Source organism: Chlamydotis macqueenii, chromosome W (genome assembly GCF_036417535.1).
Source record: "Chlamydotis macqueenii isolate bChlMac1 chromosome W, bChlMac1.mat, whole genome shotgun sequence".
Classification (NCBI taxonomy): Eukaryota; Metazoa; Chordata; class Aves; order Otidiformes; family Otididae; genus Chlamydotis; species Chlamydotis macqueenii.
In genome coordinates, this window is record NC_141592.1 from 38,785,975 (window position 1) to 38,811,994 (window position 26,020).

Here is a 26,020-nt window from a genome sequence, read left to right on the forward strand (position 1 = left end):
TTTAAGGATTTCTCCCTGTCCTTATCTCAAACCTCGAGCCTTTTTTCTTATATTATCTCTCCCTATTCTCTTGGAGGGTGGGGGGAGTGAGAGAGAGACTGCATAGTCTGGTCCCGATAAGGGCTAAACTATGACAGCTGCAAACACCAAGGTTAGTGAAGAAGGAGGGGGAGGAGTAATGCTGCTCCAGATAAGATTCCCCAGTAGGCCATGGTGAAGACGATGGTGAAGCAGGCTGTCCCCTGCAGTCCATGGAGGAGCAGATATCCACCTGCGGACTGTGGAGGACCCCCCCGTTAGGGCAGGCAGATGCCTGAAGGAGGCTGTGGCCCATGGAGGGCCTACGCTGGGGCAGCCTATTCCTGAGGGACTGCACCTTGTGGAAAAATTACCTGCACTGGAGCAGTTCATCAAGGACTGTAGCCCATGGGAGGGACCCCATGATGGAGCAGGGGAGGAATGTGAGGAGTTCTTCCCTCGAGAAGGAAGGAGTGGTGGAAAACGACATGTGATGAACTGACCATAACCCCCATTCCCTATTCCCCCTGTGCTGCTTGGGGCGGGGGGAAGGAGGTAGAGATAACTGAAATAAAGTTAAGCCTGGGAAGAGGGAGGGGTGGGGGAACGTTGTTTTTTTTTCTCTCGTTATCCTGCTTTGGTTTTAATAATAAACAGTTTTCCCCAAGTCAAGTCTATAAGTCTATTTTGACTGTAACAGTAACTTTAAGGATCTCTCCCTGTCCTTATCTAAAACCCTGAGCCTTTTAAATTTTTTTTTTGTTATATTATCTCTCCTTATTCCCTCAGAGGGTGGGGGGAGTGAGCAAGAGAGTGCGTAGCTTGGTCCCAAGCGGGACTAACTACAACTATTATAAATGGTCAAACACTTGAAATTATTTATTATGCCTCATTTGTAACTAGCCTTTTCTCATTCATATGTTCCACACTACTCAGATCTGCAGACTGTGTGCTAGGATGAAGCATTGTTCCATTAGGAACAGAATCAAGCTCAGTTTCTTTCAGCTCAGGCTGGTCTAGTGCCTGCTCTTCTGTCCGATCTTCTTTCTGCAGTTCACCTGAAATCACATTCTGCTGATCTTCTGACTCTTTATCAAACTTCTCTCCCTACTCTTTTTTGGATGTATCATCAATGCTTTCATCAGATGGTTCTTCAGAAAGTTCCTTGTCTTCAGTGTCAGACTGCTTTGAAGACAAGTTTACTTCTATATTTGCATCAGTCAGTTGAACTGAGACTGCAGATTTTAAGTTTTCATCTGAACTGACTGTTTGTAACACCTTGTCATCTGGTTTTGACAAAGCCTGTGGTGGTACATGTGGTTCTCTTTTGGCAAAGGTCTCCCTGTTGTCTTTTTGCCAGGGAAAGGAGAAATATAGTTGTTTCCCAAACACTGCTCCTTGGGCACTCTCTGGATTACTCATTTTTTCTTCGCTACCTCCTTCAACCACAGTTGAAGAAAGTTTCTTAAAGCTAGACATGAGGCCCTGATCTGCCCCCGCTTTATTAACAGAAGGTGGCTGCTGAGAGAAGAATGACTCAAATAGCTTTCCACTATCTGCAGATGACATAAAAATGAATTTTGGCAAACCGGGCAAGTTTGGTATTTCAAAGACCGCTTTACTACTGCTTGTATCTGGAGGAATGTTATTAGGTTTACTCTGTTTTTTTCAAGTCACATTTGGAAGCAATCCCTTCTGCAGGCATCTCATCAATTGCTAAATGTTTCTCCTGTTCAACAGTTTGCTGTTCTACCTCGCTTGTCTTCTCTTCATCCAGCTGGAGCAGATGAACACTGGGCTCATCAGCTGGAGCAGTGGGTTCTGTACCATTACTACTGATAGTGTCTTGCTGATCAATACTAGCATTGGCCTGATCTCCTGCAACAATAGGCTCCAATTCAAGCATAGCATTATCATCCACTTGAGAAAGGCTTGTATCTGCCCCATTAGTTGGGGCTTCCATTTCCAGTTCAAGCCCACCAGTAGAGCCAGTCTGAAGGATGTCAATGGCTGCCTTGTGTGGGAACATAGTCACGGACCTCCGCTGCATGCTAAGCGAAAATCGTTTATTGTTACAGCTTATTAGCTTATATACCCTCCAATCACCCAACCACCACCAGATGTCCTTTATCTTGTTTTCCTTCTCTCGGAAAGGCCCTTGTCTCTCATTCCCATGGCTTCTGATACTCGTCGTCCCCAACAATTCCCCCTTCTTGTTTTAACAGCACAGCATATGCGCTTCTATCAAAAGCTCTTGTGAGGGCTTCTTGTAGACATTGTAAAATACAAGGGAGAACACATGCCATGGTCAACAATACTATAATTATAATGATGGCTTCTTTCAAGAGTAACATAATCCATCCTTATTTCATTCTTGTCCAATCAACAGTTATGCCACACACAAGCTTAGCCAATAAAGTTACTGATCACACGTTATACATATTCATGGCTGCTAAGCAAAACTAAGTCTCACTACCTTCTAGTAATTTTCTACTATAGCATTCTTCTACTATTACAGACATAACAACTCCAGCAACCTTCTTATCTACAAAGCCAGTGACTAGTTTTTTTGCAGGCCTCTGTTGAAACAAGCCATAAATTCTGCTAACAATGTCTTGTATCTTAAAGCTTCCCTTCTCATTCCATGGCTTTCTTCCAACAAGCATGATTGTATCCCTCTCCCAAGGTCAGTGTGCTTTCACTGACACCGTACTGGCTCAGCAAAATACCCACATCTCCCCCTTCTTTGTTTATGAGAAGAGGCTTGTTTCAACGCTTTATCTATTAAAGTCTACACACATTTCAACACACACGGAATACAGATCAATCCACCAAAAAGATTACTGAATATATCAAAATCATCACTTTGTTGCAGTTTCTGTACTCCTTTTTGCAAGTTTTGAATACTTTTGTGAATAGATTCCGAATAATCAGACAGATTCATGCAGCAAAGCCCATCAAAATCCTGACAACCATGACTTTGTACTACTAATAAAAATCTATTGCTGCTCTACTCTGTTACCAATCCAACTACACCGGAGACACCGCCAAGCAGGAGGATGATTATCAGCGGGGTCAGAGCAAAGAAAGGAGGCAGGCGCAGCACCTTCAGGGCATACCCTGTTGTTTGTAGAGTATGCTCTGCGTCCCTTCTCTCCGTCCTGAGCCACCCCTGTTTATACCCTCAGCAGATTCAGTGAAAGAGCACTAACCAGACGTTGCTGCACGTGTGGCCAGCGCACGCAACAAGGCCTGTCAAACACGTGCTCTGCAGGCTAACAGCGGTTCTGTTTTGTAAAGTAGTATAGCGTATAGAATCTACATCAGTTAGGAGCTTTGATAGTGCCAATGCAGTTGAGTTTGTTCACTTAGCAAGCCAACAGCCCAATTTATTTAGCATAGCTAATGCCTGGGCACTTGCCACACCAGGTGCAAAGACTGAAGCAGCAATAATTTCACTTGGGTTCCAAAACTCTATATAATCTTGGCAATCAGATTCAAAGCTATGTGTACTTCATTTAGGCCCCTTATGCTGTATCTGGTGCGAGTGATTTAGCGTGTTCATAGTCTGCAGACTGAAGATCTGGTGACGGGTGCTAGTTGCTAGAGCCACTTCTGGTTCCTTCACTGCTGCATTTTTTTTTTTCTGTTTTATCAAAGTTCATTCTTTGTTGGTCTAGCTGATTTTTACTATAGTACTTTTGACACAACATAAGTCTCTCAGGGCATGGAGCAGGAGGAAGCAAAGAGGGACATATAACAGCTGGAAAATGACATATAGTACTACATAGTAATCAACATTGTGGAGTAACGTTAGCAGGGCTGCGTGTATGCAGGAGGGGCGGTCCGCGGTGATTCGCGTGCTAGGCGCGGATAAGTCCATGAGTGCAGGGGGCAGGTGCGTCCACGTACATGGTGGGCACGGATAAGTCCATGGGCGCAGGGGGCGGGTGCAGTCACGTGTGTAGCGGGTGTACGGGTATTTAACCCTGTGTTGAGCAGCATTAAATAGAAGGCTTGGCTTGACGGTATCCGTGTGATGCCCTGCTTTCCCCAGTGTGGTGGCTTAGCCCGGATCACCACACAGTTTCTTATTCACCCTCCCCCTACCCAGTGGGACGGGGGAGAGAAATTGGGAAGAAAGGAAAACTCGTGGGTTGAGATAAAAACAGTTTACTAAAAATACTAAAAACTACAAAGCTAACAGGATATAAGGATATTAATATATAAAAAATATACAAAATGAACAATGTACAATTTCTCACCACCCGATGTCCGAATGACTGACGCAGCCCGTCCTGAGCAGTGATCACAGGAACAACACCGAGCAGCAAGCAAAGGGGGGAGAGCAAGCTAGCAAGGTAGAGGGAACGATGCCAGCAAGCAAGAGAGAAGAAAAGAATGCCAAGGGTGCCCAAACGGATACCCGACAAGAATGTCCAAAAAGAAAAGGAATACCCCCTCGCATGGGCAACCCCCACTTATATACTGAGCATGACGTTTATGGCATGGAATACTCTCTTTGGCCAGTTTGGATCAATTATTCTGTCTGTCTTTCGCCCAGCTTCCCGCATCTGCACGTTAACAAGACCTTAACGAGACTTGGAAAGCCAGACAGTGTCCTTGGTCTCATTAACAACAACTCGTATCATCAGAGTGTTTTTATCAACATTCTTCACACACGAAATCCAAAACACACCGGCTACTGAGAAGAAAATTAACTCCATCCCTGCTGAAACCAGGACACCCGGAGCGGGGCTTTGGTGCGTGCGGGGTAGGTTAGCTGGCAAGAGAGCCTGCAAACATAAAGCAGTTCAAATTATTGGCTGTTTTCACCTAAAATCAGATCTCCTTGAGGTACACATGGGACTTCCCCATCCTCCTGCATTACCCACCAAGTACATCCAGTTCTTGAGCAAAAGCAATCCCATGCATTGGTTTGCCTTTGCCCAGGGGAGGAATAACCCAGACTGTCTTCTCCAGTATATTCCTTACATGTACCAGAGGGACTTTATGCCCTTCTACAGTACGTAGAAGTTCTGACTGGGCAAGGCCAGCTCGATTGGTGGACCCCTGAGTGTTGACTAGCCAAGTGGCTTTTGCTAAATGTTTGCCCCAGTTTTTGGAAGGTGCCACCACCCATTGCTTTCAGTTTAGTTTTCAGCAGGCCATTGTACCATTCAATCTTTCCAGAGGCTGGTGCATGATAGGGGATATGATATACCCACTCAGTGCCATGCTCTTTGACCCAGCTGTCTATGAGCTTGTTTCAGAAATGAGTCCCATTGTCTGACAACTATTTTTGGAGTGCCATGTCACCATAAGACATGTTTCTCAAGGCCCAGGATGGTGTTTTGGGTGGTGGCATGGGGCACAGGATATGTTTCCAGCCATCCAGTGGTTGCTTCCACCATTTTAAGTACATAGCGCTTGCCTTGGCGAGTTTGTGGGAGTGTGATGTGATCAATCTGCCAGGCCTCTCCATATTTATGCTTCAGCCATCATCCTCCATACCACAGAGGCTTTAATTGTTTGCCTTGCTTGATTGCAGCATATACTTCACATTCATGGATAACTTGCGCAATAGTGTCCATGGTTAAAACCACCCCTCGATCACGATCCTATTTGTATGTTGCGTCTCTTCCCTGATGGCCTGAGGTATCGTGGGCCCCCTGAGATAAAAATAATTCACCCTTAGGCTGCCAGTCCAGATCCACCTGAGACACTTCAATTTTAGCAGCTTGATCCACTTGCTGGTTGTTTTGATGTTCTTCAGTGGCCCGACTCTCGGGTACGTGGGCATCTACGTGACGTACTTTTACAACAAGCTTCTCTAACCAGGCAGCAATACCTTGCCACAATGTGGCAGCCCAGATGGGTGTGCCCCTACGCTGCCAGTTGCTCTGCTTCCATTGCTTTAACCACCTCCACAGGGCATTTGCCACCATCCATAATTCAGTGTAGAGATAGAGCTTTGGCCATTTTTCTCCTTCAGGAATGTCTAAAGCCAGCTGGATGGCTTTCACCTCTGCAAACTGACTGGATTCACCTTGGCCTTCAGTGGCTTCTGCCACTCATCTTGTAGAAGTCCACACAGCAGCTTTCAACTTCGGAGGTTTTCCTACAATATGACAGGACCCATCAGTGAACAGGGCATATCACTTCTCATTTTCTGGTAGGTTGCTATATGGTGGGGCCTCTTCAGCACAGGTCACCTCTTCCTCTGGTGGCTTTCCAAAAATCTTTGCCTTCTGACCAATCTGTGATTACTTCTAATATGCCTGGGCCATTGGGTTTCCTATTCGAGCCCACTGTGTGAGCAGTGCAACCCACTTGCTCCATGTAGCATCAGTTGCATGATGTGTAGAGGGGAACCTTCCTTTGAACATCCAGCCCAGCACTGGCAGTCAGGGCGCCAGGAGGAGCTGTGCTTCAGTACCAATGACTTCTGAAGTAGCTCAAACTCCTTCGTATGCTGCCAGTATTTCTTTTTCAGTTAGAGTATAGCGGGCCTCAGATCCTCTATAGCCCCAGCTCCAAAAGCCTAGGGGTCAACCTCAAGTCTCCCCTGATGTTCTCTGCCAAAGACTCCAGGTAGAGCCATTCTCCTCAGCTGCAGTGTAGAGGATGTTTTTCATACCTTGTCCTGTGCGGACTGGCCCAAGGGCTAATGCATGAACAATCTCCTGTTTAATTTGTTCAAAGGCTTGTTGTTGTTCAGGACCCCATTTAAATTCATTCTTCTTTCGGGTGACTTTATACAGAGGGCTCACAATCATACTATAATTTGCAATATGCATCCTCCAGAAACCCACAACGCCCAGGAAAGCTTGCGTTTCCTTTTTGTCAGTCGGCGCAGCCATAGCTGTTATTTTGTTGACTATATTGGAATCTGACCACACCCATCTTGCCATTTTAGCCCCAAAAACTCTCTCTCTTGCAGGTCCTTTCACCTTACCACGTTTTATGGCAAACGCAGCTTCCAGGAGGATTTTAATTATTTTCTCCCCTTTTTCAAAAGCTTCTGCTGTTGTGTTACCCCACACAATTATATCATCAATATACTGCAAGTGTTCTGGAGCTCCACCCTTCTCCCATGCAGTCTGGATCAGCCCATGGCAAATGGTGGGGCTGTGTTTCCACCCCTGGGGCAGTCGATTCCAAGTGTACTGAACCCCCCTCCAAGTGAAAGCAAACTGTGGCCTGCATTCTGCTGCCATGGGATTGAGAAAAAAGCACTGGCAATACTAATGGCAGCATAGCACTTGGCTGCCTTGGACTCCAGTTCATACTGAAGTTCTAACATGTCTGGCACGGCAGCACTTAGTGGTGGCATAACCTCATTCAGGCTACTGTTAACCTCCACTCTCCACTTGATTTTCTCACTGGCCATATGGGACTGTTAAAAGGTGAGCAGGACTTGCTGATCACTCCCTGGCTCTCCAGCTGATGAATCAGCTTATGGATGGGGATCAGGGAGTCTTGGTTGGTGCGATACTGCCGCCGGTGCACAGTTGTGGTAGCAATTGGCACCTGTTGTTCTTCAACCTTCAGCAACCCCACAACAGAAGAATCCTCTGAGAGACTAGGCAAGGTGGACAACTGTATAATTTCCTCCATCTCCAAAGCACCTACACCAAAAGCCCACCGATACCCTTTTAGGTCCTTCAAATAACCCCATCTGAGGTAATCTATACCAAGAATGCATGGAGCATCTGGGCCAGTCACTATGGGGTGCTTCTGCCACTCATTCCCTGTCAGGCTCACTTCAGCCTCCAATACAGATGGCTGTTGGGATCCTCCTGTCACTCCAGAAATACAAATGGGTTCTGCCCCATTGTATCTTAACAGCATCAAGGTACAGCCGACAGCAAGTCGGCTTTGTCGGGGGCCCACCTGAAGTGTCTTTATACTAATGCACGCAGCATGGGGAATAAACAGGAAGAGCTGGAGATGTGTGCAAAAGAGCAGGGCTACGACCTCATTGGCATCACGGAGACGTGATGGGACGACTCATATGACTGGAGCGTCAACATGGAGGGGTATAGGCTTTTTAGAAAAGACAGGAAGGGGAGACAAGGAGGGGGTGTCGCTCTCTACATCAGCAACCGTCTGGAGTGCGTGGAGCTCCACCTGGGGATGAAGGAGGAGCTGACAGAGAGCTTATGGGTCAAGATCAGAGAATGGGGATGAACAGGGGACGTTACGGTGGGGGTCTGTTACAGGCTGCCTGGCCAGGAGGACAGAGCAGATGAAGTGCTCTATAGCCAGAGCAGCCTCACGGTCACAAGCCCTGGTCCTCATGGGGGACTTGAACCACCCTGACATCTGTTGGAGGGACAACACGGAAGGGCACAGGCAGTCCAGGAGGTTCCTGAAATGTGTAGACAACAACTTTCTCCTGCAGGTGACAGAGGAGCTGACAAGGAGGGGTGCCATGCTCAACCTTGTGCTCACCAACAGGGAGGGACTGGTGGGGAATGTGAAAATAAAGGACAGCCTTGGCTGCAGCGACCACGACACAGTGGAGTTCAAGATCCACAGGGCAGCAAGGAAACTACATGGCAAGCTCTCTGCCCTAGACTTCAGGAAAGCAGACTTTGGCCTCTTCAGGGACCTGATGGGCCAAGTGCCATGGGAGGCGGCCCTGGAGGGAAGAGGGGCCCAGAAAAGTTGGCCCATATTCAAGGAGCACCTCCTCCAAGCTCAGCAGAGGTGCATCCCAATGAAGAACAAGTCGGGCAAAAAGGCCAGGAGGCCTGTGTGGATGAGCAAGGAGCTCCTGGACCAACTGAAAGTAAAAAAGGAAGCCTATAGAGGGTGGAAGCGGGGACAGGTAGCCTGGGAGGACTACAAAGAGGCTGCGCGAGTGGCCAGGGATCAGGTGAGGAAGGCCAAAGCCCTGGCAGAACTGAATCTGGCCAGGGATATAAAATGCAACCAGAAGAGCTTCTATAGGTATGTAGGGGACAAAAGAAAGTCCAGGGAAAATGTAGGCCCCCTCCAGAAGGGAACTGGTGTCCTGGTTACCCAGGACATGGAGACCTCTGAGGTACTCAATGACTTCTTTGCCTCATTCTTCACCGATAAGAACTCTTGTCCCGCCACCCAAGCTGTAGAAGGTGCAAGCAAGGACTGCAAGGATGAAGAACCGCCCACTGTACTCGAAGAGCAGGTTCGGGATCATCTGAGGAACCTGAAGGTGCACAAGTCCATGGCACCTGATGAGATCCATCCGCAGGTCCTGAGGGAACTGGTGGATGAAGTTGCCAAACCACTGGCCATCATATTTGAGAAATCATGGTGGTCTGGTGAGGTCCCCAATGACGGGAAGAGAGGGAACATAACCCCCTTGTTTAAAAAGGGGAACAAGGAGGACCCGGGTAACTACAGGCCGGTCAGCCTCACCTCTGTGCCTGGCAAGGTCATGGAGCAGATTCTCCTGGAAACCATGCTAAGGCACATGGAGAGCAAGGAGGTGGTTGGTGACAGCCACCATGGCTTCACCAAGGGCAGATCGTGCCTGACTTAATTTGGTGGCCTTCTATGATGGGGTAACAGCATAGGTGGACAAGGGACAAGCAACTGACATAATCTACCTGGACTAGTGCAAAGCTTTTGACACTGTCCTGCATGACATCCTTCTCTCTAAACTAGAGAGACATGGGTTTGATGGACGGACCACTCGGTGGATAAGGAGTTGGCTGGATGGCCGCACTCAGAGAGTGGTGGTTAACGGCTCAATGTCCATATGGAGACCGGTCACGAGTGGCGTCCCTCAAGGGTCCATGTTGGGCCCGGCCCTGTTCAACATCTTTGTAGGCGACATGGACAGTGGGATAGAGTGCACCCTCAGCAAGTTCGCCGACGACACCAAGCTGTGTGGTGCCGTCGACATGCTGGAGGGAAGGGATGCCATCCAGAGGGACCTTGACAGGCTGGAGAGGTGGGCCCGTGCCAACCTCATGAAGTTCAACCAGGCCAAGTGCAAGGTCCTGCACCTGGGTCATGGCAATCCCAGGCACAAATACAGGCTGGGCAGAGAATGGATTGAGAGCAGCCCTGAGGAGAAGGACTTGGGAGCGCTGGTGGATGAGAAGCTCACCATGAGCCAGCAATGCGCCCTTGCGGCCCAGAAGGCCAACCGCATCCTGGGCTGCATCAAGAGGAGTGTGGCCAGCAGGTTGAGGGAGGTGATTCTCCCCCTCTACTCTGCCCTGGTGAGACCCCACCTGGAGTACTGTGTCCAGTTCTGGAGCCCCCAACACAAGAAGGACATGGACCAGTTGGAGAAGGTCCAGAGGAGGGCCACAAAGATGATAAGAGGGCTGGAGCACCTCTCCTATGAGGACAGGCTGAGAGAGTTGGGGCTGTTCAGCCTGGAGAAGAGGAGGCTCCGGGGAGACCTGATAATGGTCTTCCAGTACCTCAAGGGGGCCTACAAGAAAGATGGGGAGAGGCTGTTCAGTAGGGCCTGTTGTGATAGGACAAGGGGTAATGGTTTCAAAATAGTGGGGGGTAGATTTAGATTAGATATTTGGAAAAAATTTTTACAATGTGAGTTATAGAACACTGGAATAGGTTGCCAGGGAGGTGGTGCAAGCCCCATCCCTGGAAACGTTCAAGGCCAGGCTGGATGAGGCTCTGAGCAACTTGATCTAGTCAGGGATGTCCCTGCTCCTTGCAGGGGGGTTGGACTAGATGACCTTTGAAGGTCCCTTCCAACCCTAACCATTCTATGATTCTACATGGTTTTGTGAGGGATTTCAGTGATGGTCCGTGTAGGGCCACTGTGGGAAATTACAAGCTGCACACAGCTGAGAGAACATGACCTTGGAGAGGGGAGCTAGGAGGGTTGTTGTTGAGCAGGATGTTGCTGCTATCCAGGAACCGCTGTTAGCCAGCAGAGCACATACTTGGCAGGCCTTGCTGCATGCACTGGCCACACGCACATCAACACTTGGTCAGTACTCTTCCACTGAATCTGCTGAGGGTATAAACAGAGGTGGCTCAGAGGAGAGGGAGAGAGAAAGGACCCAGAGCTCACTCCAGGAACAACAGGGGACACCCTGAAGGTGCCACGCCTACCTTCCTTCTCTGCTCTGACCCCACTGATAATCATCCTCCTGCTTGGCGGTGTCTGCAGCTTAGTCGGGGTGGTAAGACTCTCAGAAAGGGAAAACAATCTGCTGGTAACTGCTTATGCTAGGAACTGTAACTGCTTATGCAAGGCTATAACAGAGCAATAAATACTGTTGTGCTTTTAAATATCATATGCTGGGTCAACTTCCTGCATAGGAATCCTACGAGCCGGCTACAATAGTGCACCAGTAACCACTAGAGCTTTATACTCTTGTGGGTCTGGCGTGCCAGGCCATTGGATCCATACAGTCCAATAAACTCTGTTGTCCCTCTCCTCCACCTGGCTGGAGACAGGGCCCCTCTAATCCTGGCCATAATATTCATTGGTCATTTCTTTTAAATATGCACGAGAGGTCCCTTTAAGAGGGTCAGAACTAAAGCTATTCCTTCTACTCTGCCTATTGGAGACTGGTGCAGCACTTTTCCAGGGAGAACTTCTCTTTGCAATGGTTTTTCCATGCAACTCACGTACCTGTGCCTCTAGGGCAGAGGTATGCTTCCCATCCCACTCCCTCATGTCCTCTCCTTGGTCACACAAGGGAAACCACAGGGTACCCCACTGCGTGTACCGCCTCTCTCGAGCAGGAAAACGTTTACTCTTAATAGCTGAAATATTGGCCCATACCTGTGGTGAATGGGACATATCCTCTTCACGTTGTTGGAACTCCCGGGACAGTTTCTCCACAGGCAAGACACAGGCCTGTAGGGAGGAAGACAGACTTTCCTCCTACTGCCAGAGTCGGCCAGCCAGTTCATCCACTGTTTCTTCCTCTCCATCTTTCCAGGTCATAATTGCCAATGAGTTGGCATATGACAACAGTGCACTTTGAACAAACCTCTGCGACATTTGTTGTGTGCACTTGACACCATCTGGATCCTTAGGTAACTGATCATTGTCCAGGTCATCATAAATGACCTCCAGCACAGCCAGTTCCCTCAGGTACTGGATACTCCTCTCCATGGTGGCCCACTTGCCTGGGTGACATATTACAGCCTCCTTAAAAGGAGGCCTCTCCTCCACACCTGACAGGAGACCCCTCCAGGGGCTGAGGGCTTGTGTCCCTTTTCCAACTGCTTTCTCTATGCTCTCTTCTCTAGCAAGGGATCCCAGCTGCTTAGCTTCTCTCCCCTCTCACTCCAGGCTACTGGTCCCCATTATCCCAGCACCACAGCAGCCAGCTGATAATGTGCTCCCCAGGATGACAGCTAAAATCTTTTTGCATGTCTCACAGCTCACTCAGAGATAGAGATCAGCTGCTCACTGTCTCCTTTAGGAGTTCTTCCTCTGAGGAAGAGCTTGCCTGCCTGCTGAGTTCTTCCTCGGCATGAAGCAAATAAACCTTGCTCTTCCTCCTCCTGCTCCCTCCTAGAAGGGGCTTCTTCATCCCTCACTAAACAAGCTGACTTCCACTTCCAAGTCTTCTTGTATACAGGGGCAACTGATACTAGCACGGGTTCACCCTCTGATTCAGCTGCAATGCCTGTTGCTGGAGTTTGAGTACCTACATTGCAGGTCAGTTTGTTCTCCCTCATACCATGCCACGTATTAGTATCTTGCCTTAGGGTAAATCTCGGGAGGAGATTATCAAGAAGTGGTTTTGCAACCCTAAACAAGACCTGGCACACATTCAAGACACAAAACAACATCACAGTGGCTTGAATATCCCCCAGATCTTCAAGGTTCTCAAAAAATGGTGTAACTACGCTGGAAGTTAAAGAATTGGGTAAGTCGTCCGCAGAGGAATACCAATTTATCTCTAAGGCCATTGATGTCACCATGTTATAGATTGATATTGTGTAATATAATGAAAGGGGATAATTCTCATCATTTTCCCTGAGGTGATAAACACCACCACTGGGAACACATAATACCTGGTGAGACCCCACCTCGAGTACTGCATCCAGTTCTGGAGCCCCCAACACAAGAAGGACATGGACCAGTTGGAGAAGGTCCAGAGGAGGGCCACGAAGATGATCAGAGGGCTGGAGCACCTCTCCTATGAGGACAGGCTGAGAGAGTTGGGGCTGTTCAGCCTGGAGAAGAGGAGGCTCGAGGTAGACCTGATAGCAGCCTTCCAGTACCTCAAGGTGGCCTACAAGAAAGATGGGGAGAGGCTGTTCAGTAGGGCCTGTTGTGATAGGACAAGGGATAATGGTTTCAAAATAGAGGGAGGTAGATTTAGATTGGATATTAGGAAAAAATTCTTTACAATGAGGGTGGTAGAGCACTGGCACAGGTTGCCCAGAGAGGTGGTGGATGCCCCATCCCTGGAAACGTCCAAGGCCAGGTTGGATGAGGCTCTGAGCAACCTGATCTAATTAGACATGTCCCTGCTTCTTACAGGGGGGTTGGACTAGATGACCTTTGAAGGTCCCTTCAAACCCCAACCGTTCTATGATTCTACATATAGGAGCATAGACAACACAACAACATAACCAACCACTACAACATCATGACCAATAAATAACCATCAACACAATAAGTGTGTATAAACAAATTTGTTTCAAGCAACTCAAATCTGTTGTTATCTCAACCGTTCGTGCTCTATATTGGGTGCCAAAATAACTCATAGTTTAGCCCTGGTGGGGACCAGACTACACAGTCTCTCTCTCAATCCCCCCACCCTCCAATGATACAGAAGGGAGAACTGGCAAACAAAAGGCAACAAAAACACACACATTGAGATGAAACAAAAAAAAAAATAAATTTAACAGCAACAATAAAAGAAAACAAAACAGTGATGAAATACAAAAACAGTACAATGGCTTACAACAAAGCTCCACAACCATTTTCTTCCAAGTAGTAGAAGATTCTCCTCATCACCCTCCTCACTTATATACTGAGCATGATATCACATGGGATGGAATAACCCTTTGACTAATTTGGGTAAATTAACCCCAGCTGTTAGCTAATTAGTTAACTATCCCAGCTGGGTGCCTCAGCCATAGGGGCCACCAGCTCCAGTTCTCCTCCCAGCTCAGGTGAATATTAACTCTATCCTAGCCAGAACCAGGACATATGTAATACCAACAATAGCTGTTGGAACTGATCATACAACAAAGAGTTATTAATTTCCCTTAGCATTGCCCGTTCAGCGTGTTGTATTGCATTGACCACATAGGCAGAATCAGAGACAATATTGAGGGATTCATCTTTCCACTTATACAAAGCTCATACCACCACTGCAAGTTCTACAATTTGGGTTGAACCTTCTACCAATTGTACGTCATGATGCCACTCACTGTTTTTCTTCCACACAATCACGGATTTGTGCATTTTTCCTGATCCATCTGTAAATATTGTTAAGGCATTTTCTATGGGAGTGTAACTTAGATGAGTTGCTGGATACAACATTAATTCTCCTAAAAATTGCATCATTGGTTGCTTAGGTCAATGAATGGAGATCTGTCCTGTGAATCCCGCCATGGCGTAGTTGAAATGTTCACTAAACTGCCATAGCCAATCCAATTGTTCCACAGTGATTGGCAAGTACAGCTATTGTACATCTTGCCCTGTTAATTGGTGAAGCCAAGTCCTACTTTCAGCCACTAACTGTGCTAATTGCTCTGCCCAAGTAGTCAGTGTCTTTTTGCCTGTACGGGATAAAAAAAATCCATTCTATCCGTAAAATCTGTTGATCCAATTGTTGGCTTATCAATGCTTTAGGTTGCACTTTTCCTGCAAATACATATACATTAAAGGGTAAATTGGGGTCACATTGGTTGGCTTGGGTAACTTGGATCTGTAGCAAAAACTGTTTGTAATGCCGCTTGTGCTTCTGGAGTTAGTCTCCTAGGGGAGGTTAAATCTGAGTCCCCTTTAAGTATTTGGAATAGTGGAGAAAGCAATTCAGTAGAGAGGGCTAATACTGGGAGTATTCAGTTGATAGCTCCCAGCAATTTCTGCAAATCGTTTAAGGGAAACACTGTTTGAGGGATTTTTAACTTTTGTGGCATAATTTTTCTTTCCATAATTTGCCAGCCGAGATACTGCTAGGGACATACCTTTTGAATTTTCTCTGGAGCAATAACCAATTTAAATCCGGATAATGCACTGGTGATATCATTAAGAACTCTGTCCACCAGAGACTCATTGGGTGCTGCAATCAAGATATCATTCATATAATGATAAACGAGGCTATTCCTATGCAAGCCCCTTACTGGTGCTATTGCCTGTGTGACGTACCATTGGCAGATGGCTGGACTATTTTTCATACCCTGCAGAAGTACTGTCCAGTGATATCACTGATTAGGTTCTCCCATATTGATTGAAGGCACAGAAAATGAGAATCGTGGAGCATCTTCAGGATGTAAAGATATAGTGAAAAAACAATCTTTTAAATCAATAATGATAACATTTCAATCTCGAGATATCATTGAAGGAGATGGTAACCCTTGTTGCAAAGGTCCCATATCCTCAGTTACCAAATTTACTGCCCTTAAATCCTGTAAGAGTTGCCATTTCCATGATTTTTTTTCTGTATTACAAATACAGGTGTATTCCAGAGACTGTTGGCTCTATGTGTCCAAGTTGCAATTGCTCGTCAACTAACTCATTCAAATGTTGCAGCTTTTCTCTTGCTAAAGGCCACTGGTCGACTCAGACGGGAGTATCTGTAACCATGTCAGTTTTTGGGTAAGCTGCCACCGCCCTGCCAGATGGGGGGGGTGCGCCTGGCAGCGGCCGCGACCCCGGACACATAAAAAGAAGAAAAAAAAAAAAGGCCTGAGGTTTGAGACAAGAACAGGGAGAGACTCTTAAAGCTACCGTCACAGGCAAAATAGACTCGACCCGGGGAAAACTATTCACTTATTACTAAAACCAAAGCAGGATAACGAGAAAGGGAACAAGATAACCTCCTCCCACCCCTCCCTCTTCCCGAGCTTAACACCATCTCCACCTCCTTCCCCCCTGCCCTGAGCGGCAGAGGGTGAGGGGGCAGGAAGAGGGAATGGGGGCCACGGTCAGTTAATCACATGTCGCTTTATGCTGCAGTTTACTAAGAGGAAACCTACAATAATAACAAAATATAAGGACAGTAATATATACAAAATGAACAATGTACTATTTCTCACCACCCGACATCCAAATGACTGATACTGTGTCTGTCTTTGGCCCAGCTTCCTGCATCTGCACCTTAACGAGACTTGGAAAGCCAGAGAGTGTCCTTGGTCTCATTAACAACAACTCTTATCATCAGAGTGTTTTTATCAACATTCTTCACATACAAAATCCAAAGCTACTGAGAGGAAAATTAACTCCATCCCTGCTGAAACCAAGACAGTATTCCCCCCTTATTCCATACCATTTGCTTCATGCTTATACGCACACACACACAGACTGCTTATACCTGTCTAGGAAACTTTTAATTTCCTCCGGACTATAATCTGTTAATTTGTCTGTTTGCACTGCCTATCTGTTTCCACTTAAACATCTTATATCTTAACACTACGCCTTGCACGGCAACAATACCAAACTGGATGTATCACTTGTTCTAACGGGGTCGACCTGCAACACCACACACACCAGAACACTCAGCTATAGCACAAATATAGATCAGCTGGAATAAGCTTATGACCACACCAACACCACCAAACAGTAATAAAAATATGACACCGTCGACACAAAGGACACACACACAAACACGCCACCTCTGTAATGAGGAAGCTCCAAAGACTGAGGGCTCCTTTTCCAGATCTACGGAACCTGGATCAAAGGGATTTTCCGGCTTGCTGTTAGTCCTTGTTTCTACGGGCGGAGGAGCGGATGGGGTAATGGGTGCTGTTGAATCTCCTTTCTGCGTGTGATTCTTTAAGGCTTCAAACATTACATGCCACACCGGTAATAACCTTTGAGCAGCAGGGTCACCCCGCGTTACATAGTCCCATAGTCTAACACCTATGGTGTCCCAGGTGCCCACTGTATATATATTATATCTGATACGTGAGTGGACACCCAAACCAACAAACTCTTCAGGTCAGTGTTATTAATAGCACAGTTCTGTTCCTTTAACACTTTTGTTAGAATCATTAAAATTGATTTATGTTCCTTGGAAGCCATGCTTCCCATCGTTCCTAGCCACTTTACCTCCCTTAGTTGAGGTAATGGATACTGCGCAGACTTCCCCAGTTTGGCTAGGTTTCTTTTTGGAGCCGTGTTCCCCCTCGTTCCTGGCCGCTTACCTCCCTTAGTTGAGGTAATGAATTCGCTGTGCAGGCTTCCTACCAATCGGCCGGGCGCTCCCACCAGAATCACAATCTTCATTACTTCTAACAAGTCCCTGTTTGGGCGCCATTTGTGGGAACATAGTCAGGGACCCCCGCTGCATGCTAAGCAAAAATCGTTTGTTGTTACAGCTTATGTGCTTATATACCCTCCGATCGTCCAACCACCACCAGATGTCCTTTATCTTCCTTCTCTCGGCAAGTCCCTTGTTTCTCATTCCCATGGCTTCTTGTTTCTCATTCCCATGGCTTCTGATACTCGTCGTCCCCAACAGCCTTGTCTGTAGAAGCAGCTTGTTCCTTTATTACATGTGAAATCCCACATCTAGTTGGCATGAATTTACATCATTCTGGTTAGTGGCTGCGGCGATGAAATCAGTCTGACTTTTCTTTCTTCAAATCAGATTTCCTTTATTCCGAAGCCAAGCAAGAAAGCGAAAAAAGCAAGCAAGTGAGCAAGCAAACAAGTGAAAAAAGCAGAACTACTCAAAGCAGTAACGAGCGTATATTTATATCCACAGGTGTGGATCTGAGCTATGAGGCCAAGCAGGATGTTTCCTTCATTGCTGATACTCCCTAAAACTGAGAGTTATTTTTGACACAATCATCCCTCGTGACTGTTTTCAGTCATGTACAATCATCCAGGTGCTTCAGGCAGTTTTCCAGCCTGACCCTTTCATACACTCATGCACACACTAACTGTTATCCTGTGTGGCCTGCTCAGATCTCTATGTTTCCACGGTTATTCTTAATATATATCTTAATCCATATGTTGTGTGCTGCTCCGTCAAGTGGCCTCAGCCTGCACTGTATCAATTGCATTACTGCAATTAGACTGGCATGGCTTAATATCTATAATCTCAGAGGGTTGTGCATCATTATACAACTTCAGAATCTCAAGGGCTTGATTTTCACTAGAGACCACTGTTTCTGGAGCAATCCTCAAAGGTTCCTCTTTATAGGTTTCCAAGTTCCTATTTTCTTCACTTTCTACTTTCATAGGAGATTCTTTTATGGAGTTCTCTTCTGCTGAAATAGGCAATGTATCCACCTTCAGAGAGTTTGTGGCATCTCTTTTAGACTCTCTGGCTGCAGCTGTATTTTTGGTCTTCCTGGAGTGTTTTACTGGAATACACCCAGTGACATCTTTCACACTATTGCTTTGAGGTTTAAGGCCAGATTTTGGACGCACCACTTCTGGAGATTCTTTTGGACCTTTGAAGGTACCGAAGAGATCACTTGTGAAAGCTGGTACTTGGCCACTTGGGAGGGATGAGAAACCAAAGAAAGAGGAACTTTTCTTCTGTGCAGTAGCAGATGCAGTAGATTGAGGTTGGGAAAATACACCAGATAATGTTTTAGGTGGTTTCATTTTTGTTATGAAACTTGAAAACACTTCAACTGAAGAATCTGGTACCAATTTATCACTCTCAGATTCCTTCAGTTTGCTTGGAAAATTAGATGCCTCTATCATTTTAAAAAGAAAGTGTAGCTCCTGTGCCTGTTGTAACCTGTCACCAAGAGTTTGTTCAGGCAATTTATGTTCTGGCAACTCACGTTGTACACATAATTCTTTGGAGACTGTTTCAATGTTTATGTCACTCATAATATTTAAGTTATTTAGACTCAGGGACCCATTTTATCATCTAAGGCCATCCTATAATCTTTGTTTTCAGAAGCTTGTTCTTTTGAAGAATAAGGCTCCTCTTTATCAATAAGAAATGTAACACTGTCCATCTTCCCTGTGCTACCCAAAGCATCTTCTTCTGCCTCTAAGGAAATAGTCTGTTGGCCCTGAGAACCCTCCTGCACACTGAGAGTCTGAAGGCAAGGACCAGAAGCAGCTGAATTGGTTACTGCAGTGTCATCGGTCTGTGGAAGCTTCTCTAAGTCATTCTTCAGCAATCTCAGCAACACTTTCTACATTTTCCACTGACAGCATTTCTGATTTATTTTCTGTGATCGTGAGGTTATTAAATATTTGTTTACCAGTCACTGCCGCAATAATATCGTCAACTTCTTTTTTATCATCTGTATCTTGTTGCCTGGCAGAACTGGTAATTTTGAAACCAGAATCACTGGAAATAATTTGCTTCATATATGGCTTAGAGTTCACTGGTTTAGCTGGTTTTGTATTATTCTCCTGTACTGGAGCAGTTTGTGGCTTTTCATTCAAAAAGGACATCAAATTGAAAAAGCTAAAACTAGTACTTCTTGGAGGTATGCTCTTTGCAGCAGTTGGACTGCTGGAAAAGAAGGAGGGCAGATGAAACAGCCCCTCTGTTTCCTGCTGCTTCACACTATCAGCAGTAGTAGCAAGTACCGAAGGCTTTGGTTCGTCTGATCTGTGGGGTAACGTTAGCAGGGCTGCATGTATGCAGGAGGGGCGGTCCATGGCGATTCACGCACTAGACGCGGATGAGTCTACAAGTGCAGGGGGCAGGTGCGTCCACATACGTGGTGGGCACGGATAAGTCCATGGGCGCAGGGGCAGGTGCGTGGCAGGCACGGATAGATCCATGGACGCAGGGGGCGGGTGCGTTCGCGTGCGTAGCGGGTGTACGGGTATTTAACTCTGTGTTGCACAGCATTAAATTGAAGGCTTAGCTTGACGGTATCCGTGTGATGCCCTGCTTTCCCCGGAGCGGGGCTCTGGTGCGTCCTGGGTTGGTTTGCTGGCAAGAGAGCCAGCATGATCCAGCAAAGAATGAGAATATGCTCCTACTGGCTGGCTGTGATTTTGAAGCTGTGATATCAAAAAAGCTGAATGGCAAACTGAAACTCAACTCTTTAGGTATCTGATCTGGCTTTGATTTTGCCTAATTGACTATGCCTACTAAATTATTTCCTCCTTATTGCTCTAGGGTAATCATGGTGTCCTGGTTCTGGCTAGAATAGAGTTAATTTTCACCTGAGCTGGGAGGGGAACTGGAGCTGATGGCCCCTATGGCTGGGGGACACAACTGGGATAGTTTACTAATTAGCCAACAGCTGGGATAGTTTACCCAAATTAGCCAAAGGGCTACTCCATACCATATGATGTCATGCTCAGTATATAAGTGAAGAGAGTGGATAAAAGAAGTTTTCTGCTACTTGGGAGGAAACTTCCTATCAGGGTTTGTTGTGAGCTATTGTACTGTAGTTGTTTTTTATCTCTGTTTTGTTTTCTTCTTTTATTGTTGTAAACTTTTTTTTTTATATCTCCACCCATGAGTTTTGACATCTTTTCTTTGCAAATTTTTCTCCCTGTCCCACTGGAGGGTGGGAGGAGTGAGTGAAAGACTGACTATGTAGCTTGGTCTTGAGCAGGGCTGAACTACGACATATGGGTATGCTGCTTTGTGGCACAGTTGACTGACTCAGTTGGCTTATTTTGGAATTTACACCCATTGGCTTCTGTGAAGCATTTCCCGGAGGCACTTTTTTTATTCTCAGGAGAAAACTCCTTAGCTATTCTGCTTTTTTTTTTTTTTTTTTTCTCTCTGTTCCATTTGCACTCCAGGACTAGGAAAGACCTGCCTCTCCATGCTTTCTGTTCTCATCTCTTCCTTAGGGGTTGTAACTGGTTCGTAGGATTCCTATGCACAAAGTTCACCCAACAAATGATATTTAAAAGCACAACAGTATTTATTGCTCTGTTATAGCCTTGCACAAGAAGTTCCTAGCATAAGCAGTTACTAGCATGTTCATAGAATCATAGAATGGTTAGGGTTGGAAGGGACCTTCAAAGGTCATCTAGTCTAACCCCCCTGCAAGGAGCAGGGACATCCCTGACTAGATCAGGTTGCTCAGAGCCTCATCCAACCTGGCCTTGAACGTTTCCAGGGATGGGGCCTCCACCACCTTTCTGGGCAACCAGTTCCAGTGTTCTATAACTCGCATCGTAAAAAATTTTTTCCTAATTTCTAATCTAAATCTACCCCCCTCTATTTTAAAACCATTACCTCTCGTCCTATTGCAACAGGCCCTACTAAACAGCCTCTCCCCATCTTTCTTGTAGGCCCCCTTGAGGTACTGGAAGACCGCTATCAGGTCTCCCCGGAGCCTCCTCTTCTCCAGGCTGAACAGCCCCAACTCTCTCAGCCTGTCCTCATAAGAGAGGTGCTCCAGCCCTTTTATCATCTTCGTGGCCCTCCTCTGGGCCTTCTCCAACTGGTCCATGTCCTTCTTGTGTTGGGGGCTCCAGAACTGGACACAGTACTCCAGGTGGGGTCTCACCAGGGCAGAGTAGAGGGGGAGAATCACCTTCCTCGACCTGCTGGCCACGCTTCTCTTGACGCAGACCAGGATGCGGTTGGCCTTCTGGGCCGCAAGGGCGCATTGCCTGCTCATGTTAAGCTTCTCATCCACCAGCACTCCCAAGTCCTTCTCCTCAGGGCTGCTCTCAATCCATTCCCCGCCCAGCCTGTATTTGTGCCTGGGATTGCCATGACCCAGGTGCAGGACCTTGCACTTGGCCTGGTTGAACTCCATGAGGTTGGCACGGGCCCACCTCTCCAGCCTGTCAAGGTCCCTCTGGATGGCATCCCTCCCTTCCAGCGTGTCGACGGCACCACACAACTTGGTGTCGTCGGCGAACTTGCTGAGGGTGCACTCTATCCCACTGTCCATGTCGCCGACAAAGATGTTGAACAGGGCCGGGCCCAGCATGGACCCCTGAGGGACGCCACTCGTGACCGGTCTCCACATGGATATTGAGCCGTTGACCACCACTCTCTGAGTGCGGCCATCCAGCCAACTCCTTATCCACCGAGTGGTCCGTCCATCAAACCCATGTCTCTCTAGTTTAGAGAGAAGGATGTCGTGCAGGACAGTGTCAAAAGCTTTGCACAAGTCCAGGTAGATGATGTCAGTTGCTCATCCCTTGTCCACCGATGCTGTCACCCCGTCATAGAAGGCCACCAAATTGGTCAGGCACGATCTGCCCTTGGTGAAGCCATGTTGGCTGTCACCAACCACCTCCTTGCTCTCCATGTGCCTTAGCATGGTTTCCAGGAGAATCTGCTCCATGACCTTGCCAGGCACAGAGGTGAGGCTGACCGGCCTGTAGTTACCCGGGTCTTCCTTATTCCCCTTTTTAAAAATGGGGGTTATGTTCCCCTTCTTCCAGTCATCGGGGACCTCACCAGACCACCACGACTTCTCAAATATGATGGCCAGTGGCTTGGCAACTTCATCCGCCAGTTCCCTCAGGACCCGAGGATGGATCTCATCAGGTCCCATGGACTTGTGCACCTTCAGGTTCCTTAGATGATCCTGAACCTGCTCTTCGAGTACAATGGGCAGTTCTTCATTCTTGCATTCTCTGCTTGCACCTTCTACAGCTTGGGCGGTGGGACAGGAACTCTTGTCGGTGAAGACTGAGGCAAAAAAGTCATTGAGATCCTCAGCCTTCTCCATGTCCTGGGTAACCAGGACACCAGTTCCCTTCTGGAGGGGGCCTACATTTTCCCTGGACTTTCTTTTGTCCCCTACGTACCTATAAAAGCTCTTCTTGTTACATTTTATATCCCTGGCCAGATTCAGTTCTGCCAGGGCTTTGGCCTTCCTTACCTTATCCCTGGCCACTCGCACCGCCTCTTTGTAGTCCTCCCAGGCTACCTGTCCCCACTTCCACCCTCTATAGGCTTCCTTTTTCACGTTCAGTTGGCCCAGGAGCTCCTTGCTCATCCACGCAGGCCTCCTGGCTTTTTTGCCCGACTTGTTTTTCATCGGGATGCACCTCTGCTGACCTTGGAGGAGGTGCTCCTTGAATATGGACCAACTTTCCTGGGCCCCTCTTCCCTCCAGGGTCGCCTCCCATGGCACTTGGCCCATCAGGTCCCTGAAGAGGCCAAAGTCCACCTTCCTCAAGTCTAGGGCAGAGAGCTTGCCGTGTATTTTCCTTGCTGCCCTGTGGATCTTGAACTCCACTGTGTCGTGGTCACTGCAGCCAAGGCTGCCCTTGAGTTTCACATCCCCCACCAGCCCCTCCCTGTTGGTGAGCACAAGGTCGAGCATGGCACCCCTCCTTGTCGGCTCCTCTATCGCCTGCAGGAGGAAGTTGTCATCCACGCATTCCAGGAACCTCCTGGACTGCCTGTGCCCTGCCGTGTTGTCTCTCCAACAGATGTCAGGGTGGTTCAAGTCCCCCATGAGGACCAGGGCCTGTGACCGTGAGGCTGCTCCTATCTGCCTATAGAGCACTTCGTCTGCTCTGTCTTCCTGGCCAGGCAGCCTGTAACAGACCCCTACCGTGACGTCCCCTGTCCGTCCCCATCCTCTAATCTTGACCCATAAGCTCTCTGTCAGCTCCTCCTCCATCCCCAGGCGGAGCTCCACACACTCCAGCGTGTTGCTGATGTAGAGAGCAACACCCCCTCCTCGTCTCCCCTTCCTGTCTTTTCTAAAAAGCCTATACCCCTCCATGTTGACGCTCCAGTCATATGAGTCGTCCCATCACGTCTCCGTGATGCCAATGAGGTCGTAGCCCTGCTCGTGTGCAAGCATCTCCAGCTCTTCCTGTTTATTCCCCATGCTGCGTGCTTTAGTATAGAGACACTTCAGCTGGGCCCCCGACAAAGCCGACTTGCTGGCTGGAGCAACAGGGGTGCTATTGCACTGCAGTTTATGTTTATTTGCACTTATCTGTGATCCCTCCTCAGCTTCTGGACCCTCGGTGCTGGCACTGGCGCCATGCTGACAGCAGTGGGCTGAACTGTGCTCCCCCTCCCCCAGCAACACTAGTTTAAAGCCCTCCGGACGAGCCTGGCAAGTCTTTGTCCAAGCACACTCTTCCCCTTCTTGGTTAGGTGCACGCCATCCGCCCCTAGCAGCCCAGGCTTCTCAAAGCACGCCCCATGATCTAGATACCCAAAGCCCTGGCTGTAGCACCACTCCCTGAGCCAAGAGTTAACCTGCCTGATACCTCTGGCCCTTTCAGGTCCCTGCCCTTCCACTGGGAGGATTGACGAGAAGACCACCTGCGCCCCAGAGCCTTTGACTGTTGAACCCAGAGCCCTGAAATCCCTTTTGATGTTTTTTAGACTGCTGCCAGCTGTGTCGCTGGCCCCCACATGAAACACCAGCAGTGGATAATAGTCTGTGGGCCTTATGAGGCTAGGTAGTCTCTCTGTGACATCCCTGATACGAGCCCCCGGGAGACAGCATACCTCCCGACAGACCACATCGGGGTGGCAGATGGGTGCCTCCGTACCTGTCAGGAGGGAGTCACCCACTACTACCACTCGTCTCTTTTTCTTGGTAGCGCTAGTTATTACATGAGCCAGGCGCGCTACCTCACACGGCTCCCGTGCCTCCCCTGAGGTGCTGGGTCTTACTTCCTCAGTTTGCAGAGCAGCAAAGCGGTTCTGCAGGGGCACCTCGGGGTTCTGGGGAAGCTGCTTCTTCTTCCTCCTGCGCCTTGCCCTTGCAGCTTTCCATTCAGTGGCATCTTCTGCCTGCCTGCTTGCTTGCTTACGTCGTGTGTCACTGCAGGGGGGGGGGTTGATTGGTTCACTGGGTGCTGCGGTTCCGGTGCAGCCTGTGCCTGGAACCAAGTATCCAGCTCCCTCTCAGACTCCCTGATGTCACACAGCCTCCTGACCTCCTCCTGCAGCTCAGCCACCTGCCGCAGGAGCTCCTCCACCTGGGCACACCTTCTGCAGTCAGGGCTGCCACCTGCCCCTGCCCCTGCCCCAGGAGTAGGGTCCAGGCACTGCCTGCAGCCCGAGGTCTGCACCGCAGCCTCCCCCCTCGGCTGCTCCATCTGCACGGAGGCATCGACCGCCGCAGGGGGTGCCGGTGCAGACCTTCTGGCCGGAGGTGCAGCCTTTGTTTTCAGGCAGGTGTTGGCCATGTCGCCCTGAGAGGCGTGAATCACCAAGTGCCCCGGGGCAGCGCCCTTCCCGCGCTAACTGCCGCCCTAACTGCCGCGCTAACTGCCGCGCCGCGCCACACCCTGTTTGCCCGTCCTGTTCGCCGGCGCTCCCTAAGCCCTGCTTTATACGGGGAGAGGGGCCAGGCCGCCGGTGCCCCCTGGCTCCGCCCACGTCTCGTCAGCCGCTCTCGCGCGAGCTGCGGGCTCCTGGTGCCTCGCTCCGCTTCTCCCTGAGCTTCCCTGCCTCGGGAATCCCCTGGCTGCGTTGCGCTGTGCTGCGCCGCTGCGAATCGTGCCGACTCTGAAGCTGTTGCCTCGGCCTTTGAGAGTTGTCCTTTGAGAGTCTTACCAACTCAACTAAGCCAGAGACACTGCCAAGCAGGAGGAGGATGATCAGCGGGGTCAGAGCAGAGAAGGGAGGCAGGCGTAGCACCTTCAGAGTGTCCCCTGTTGTTCGTAGAGTGTGCTCTGGGTCCTTTCTCTCTCCCTCTGCTCTAAGCCTCCTCTGTTTATACTCTCAGCAGATTCAGTGGAAGAGTACTGACTAGACGTTGCTGCATGCGTGGCCAGCGCATGCAGCAAGGCCTGCCAAGTACGTGCCCTGCTGGCTAACAGCGGTTCCTGGATTGCAACAACATTCTTCTCAATAGCAACCCTCCTGGTTCTCCTCTCTGAGATAACAACCCTCCTAGCTCCCCTCTCCAAGGTCGCATTCTCACAGCTGTGTGCAGCTTGTAATTTCCCACAGTGGCCCTACATGGACCATCACTGAAATCC

General features: G+C 48.4%; 1 long non-coding RNA gene and 1 pseudogene across 1 annotated transcript in view; both read right to left on the reverse strand.

Annotated features, from left to right (window-relative positions):
• Positions 1-26,020, reverse strand: part of LOC147596683 (uncharacterized) — a 698,175-nt gene that overhangs the window by 85,097 nt on the left and 587,058 nt on the right. The window lies entirely within an intron of this gene.
• LOC147596685 (uncharacterized) lies at positions 901-26,009 on the reverse strand (annotated as a pseudogene).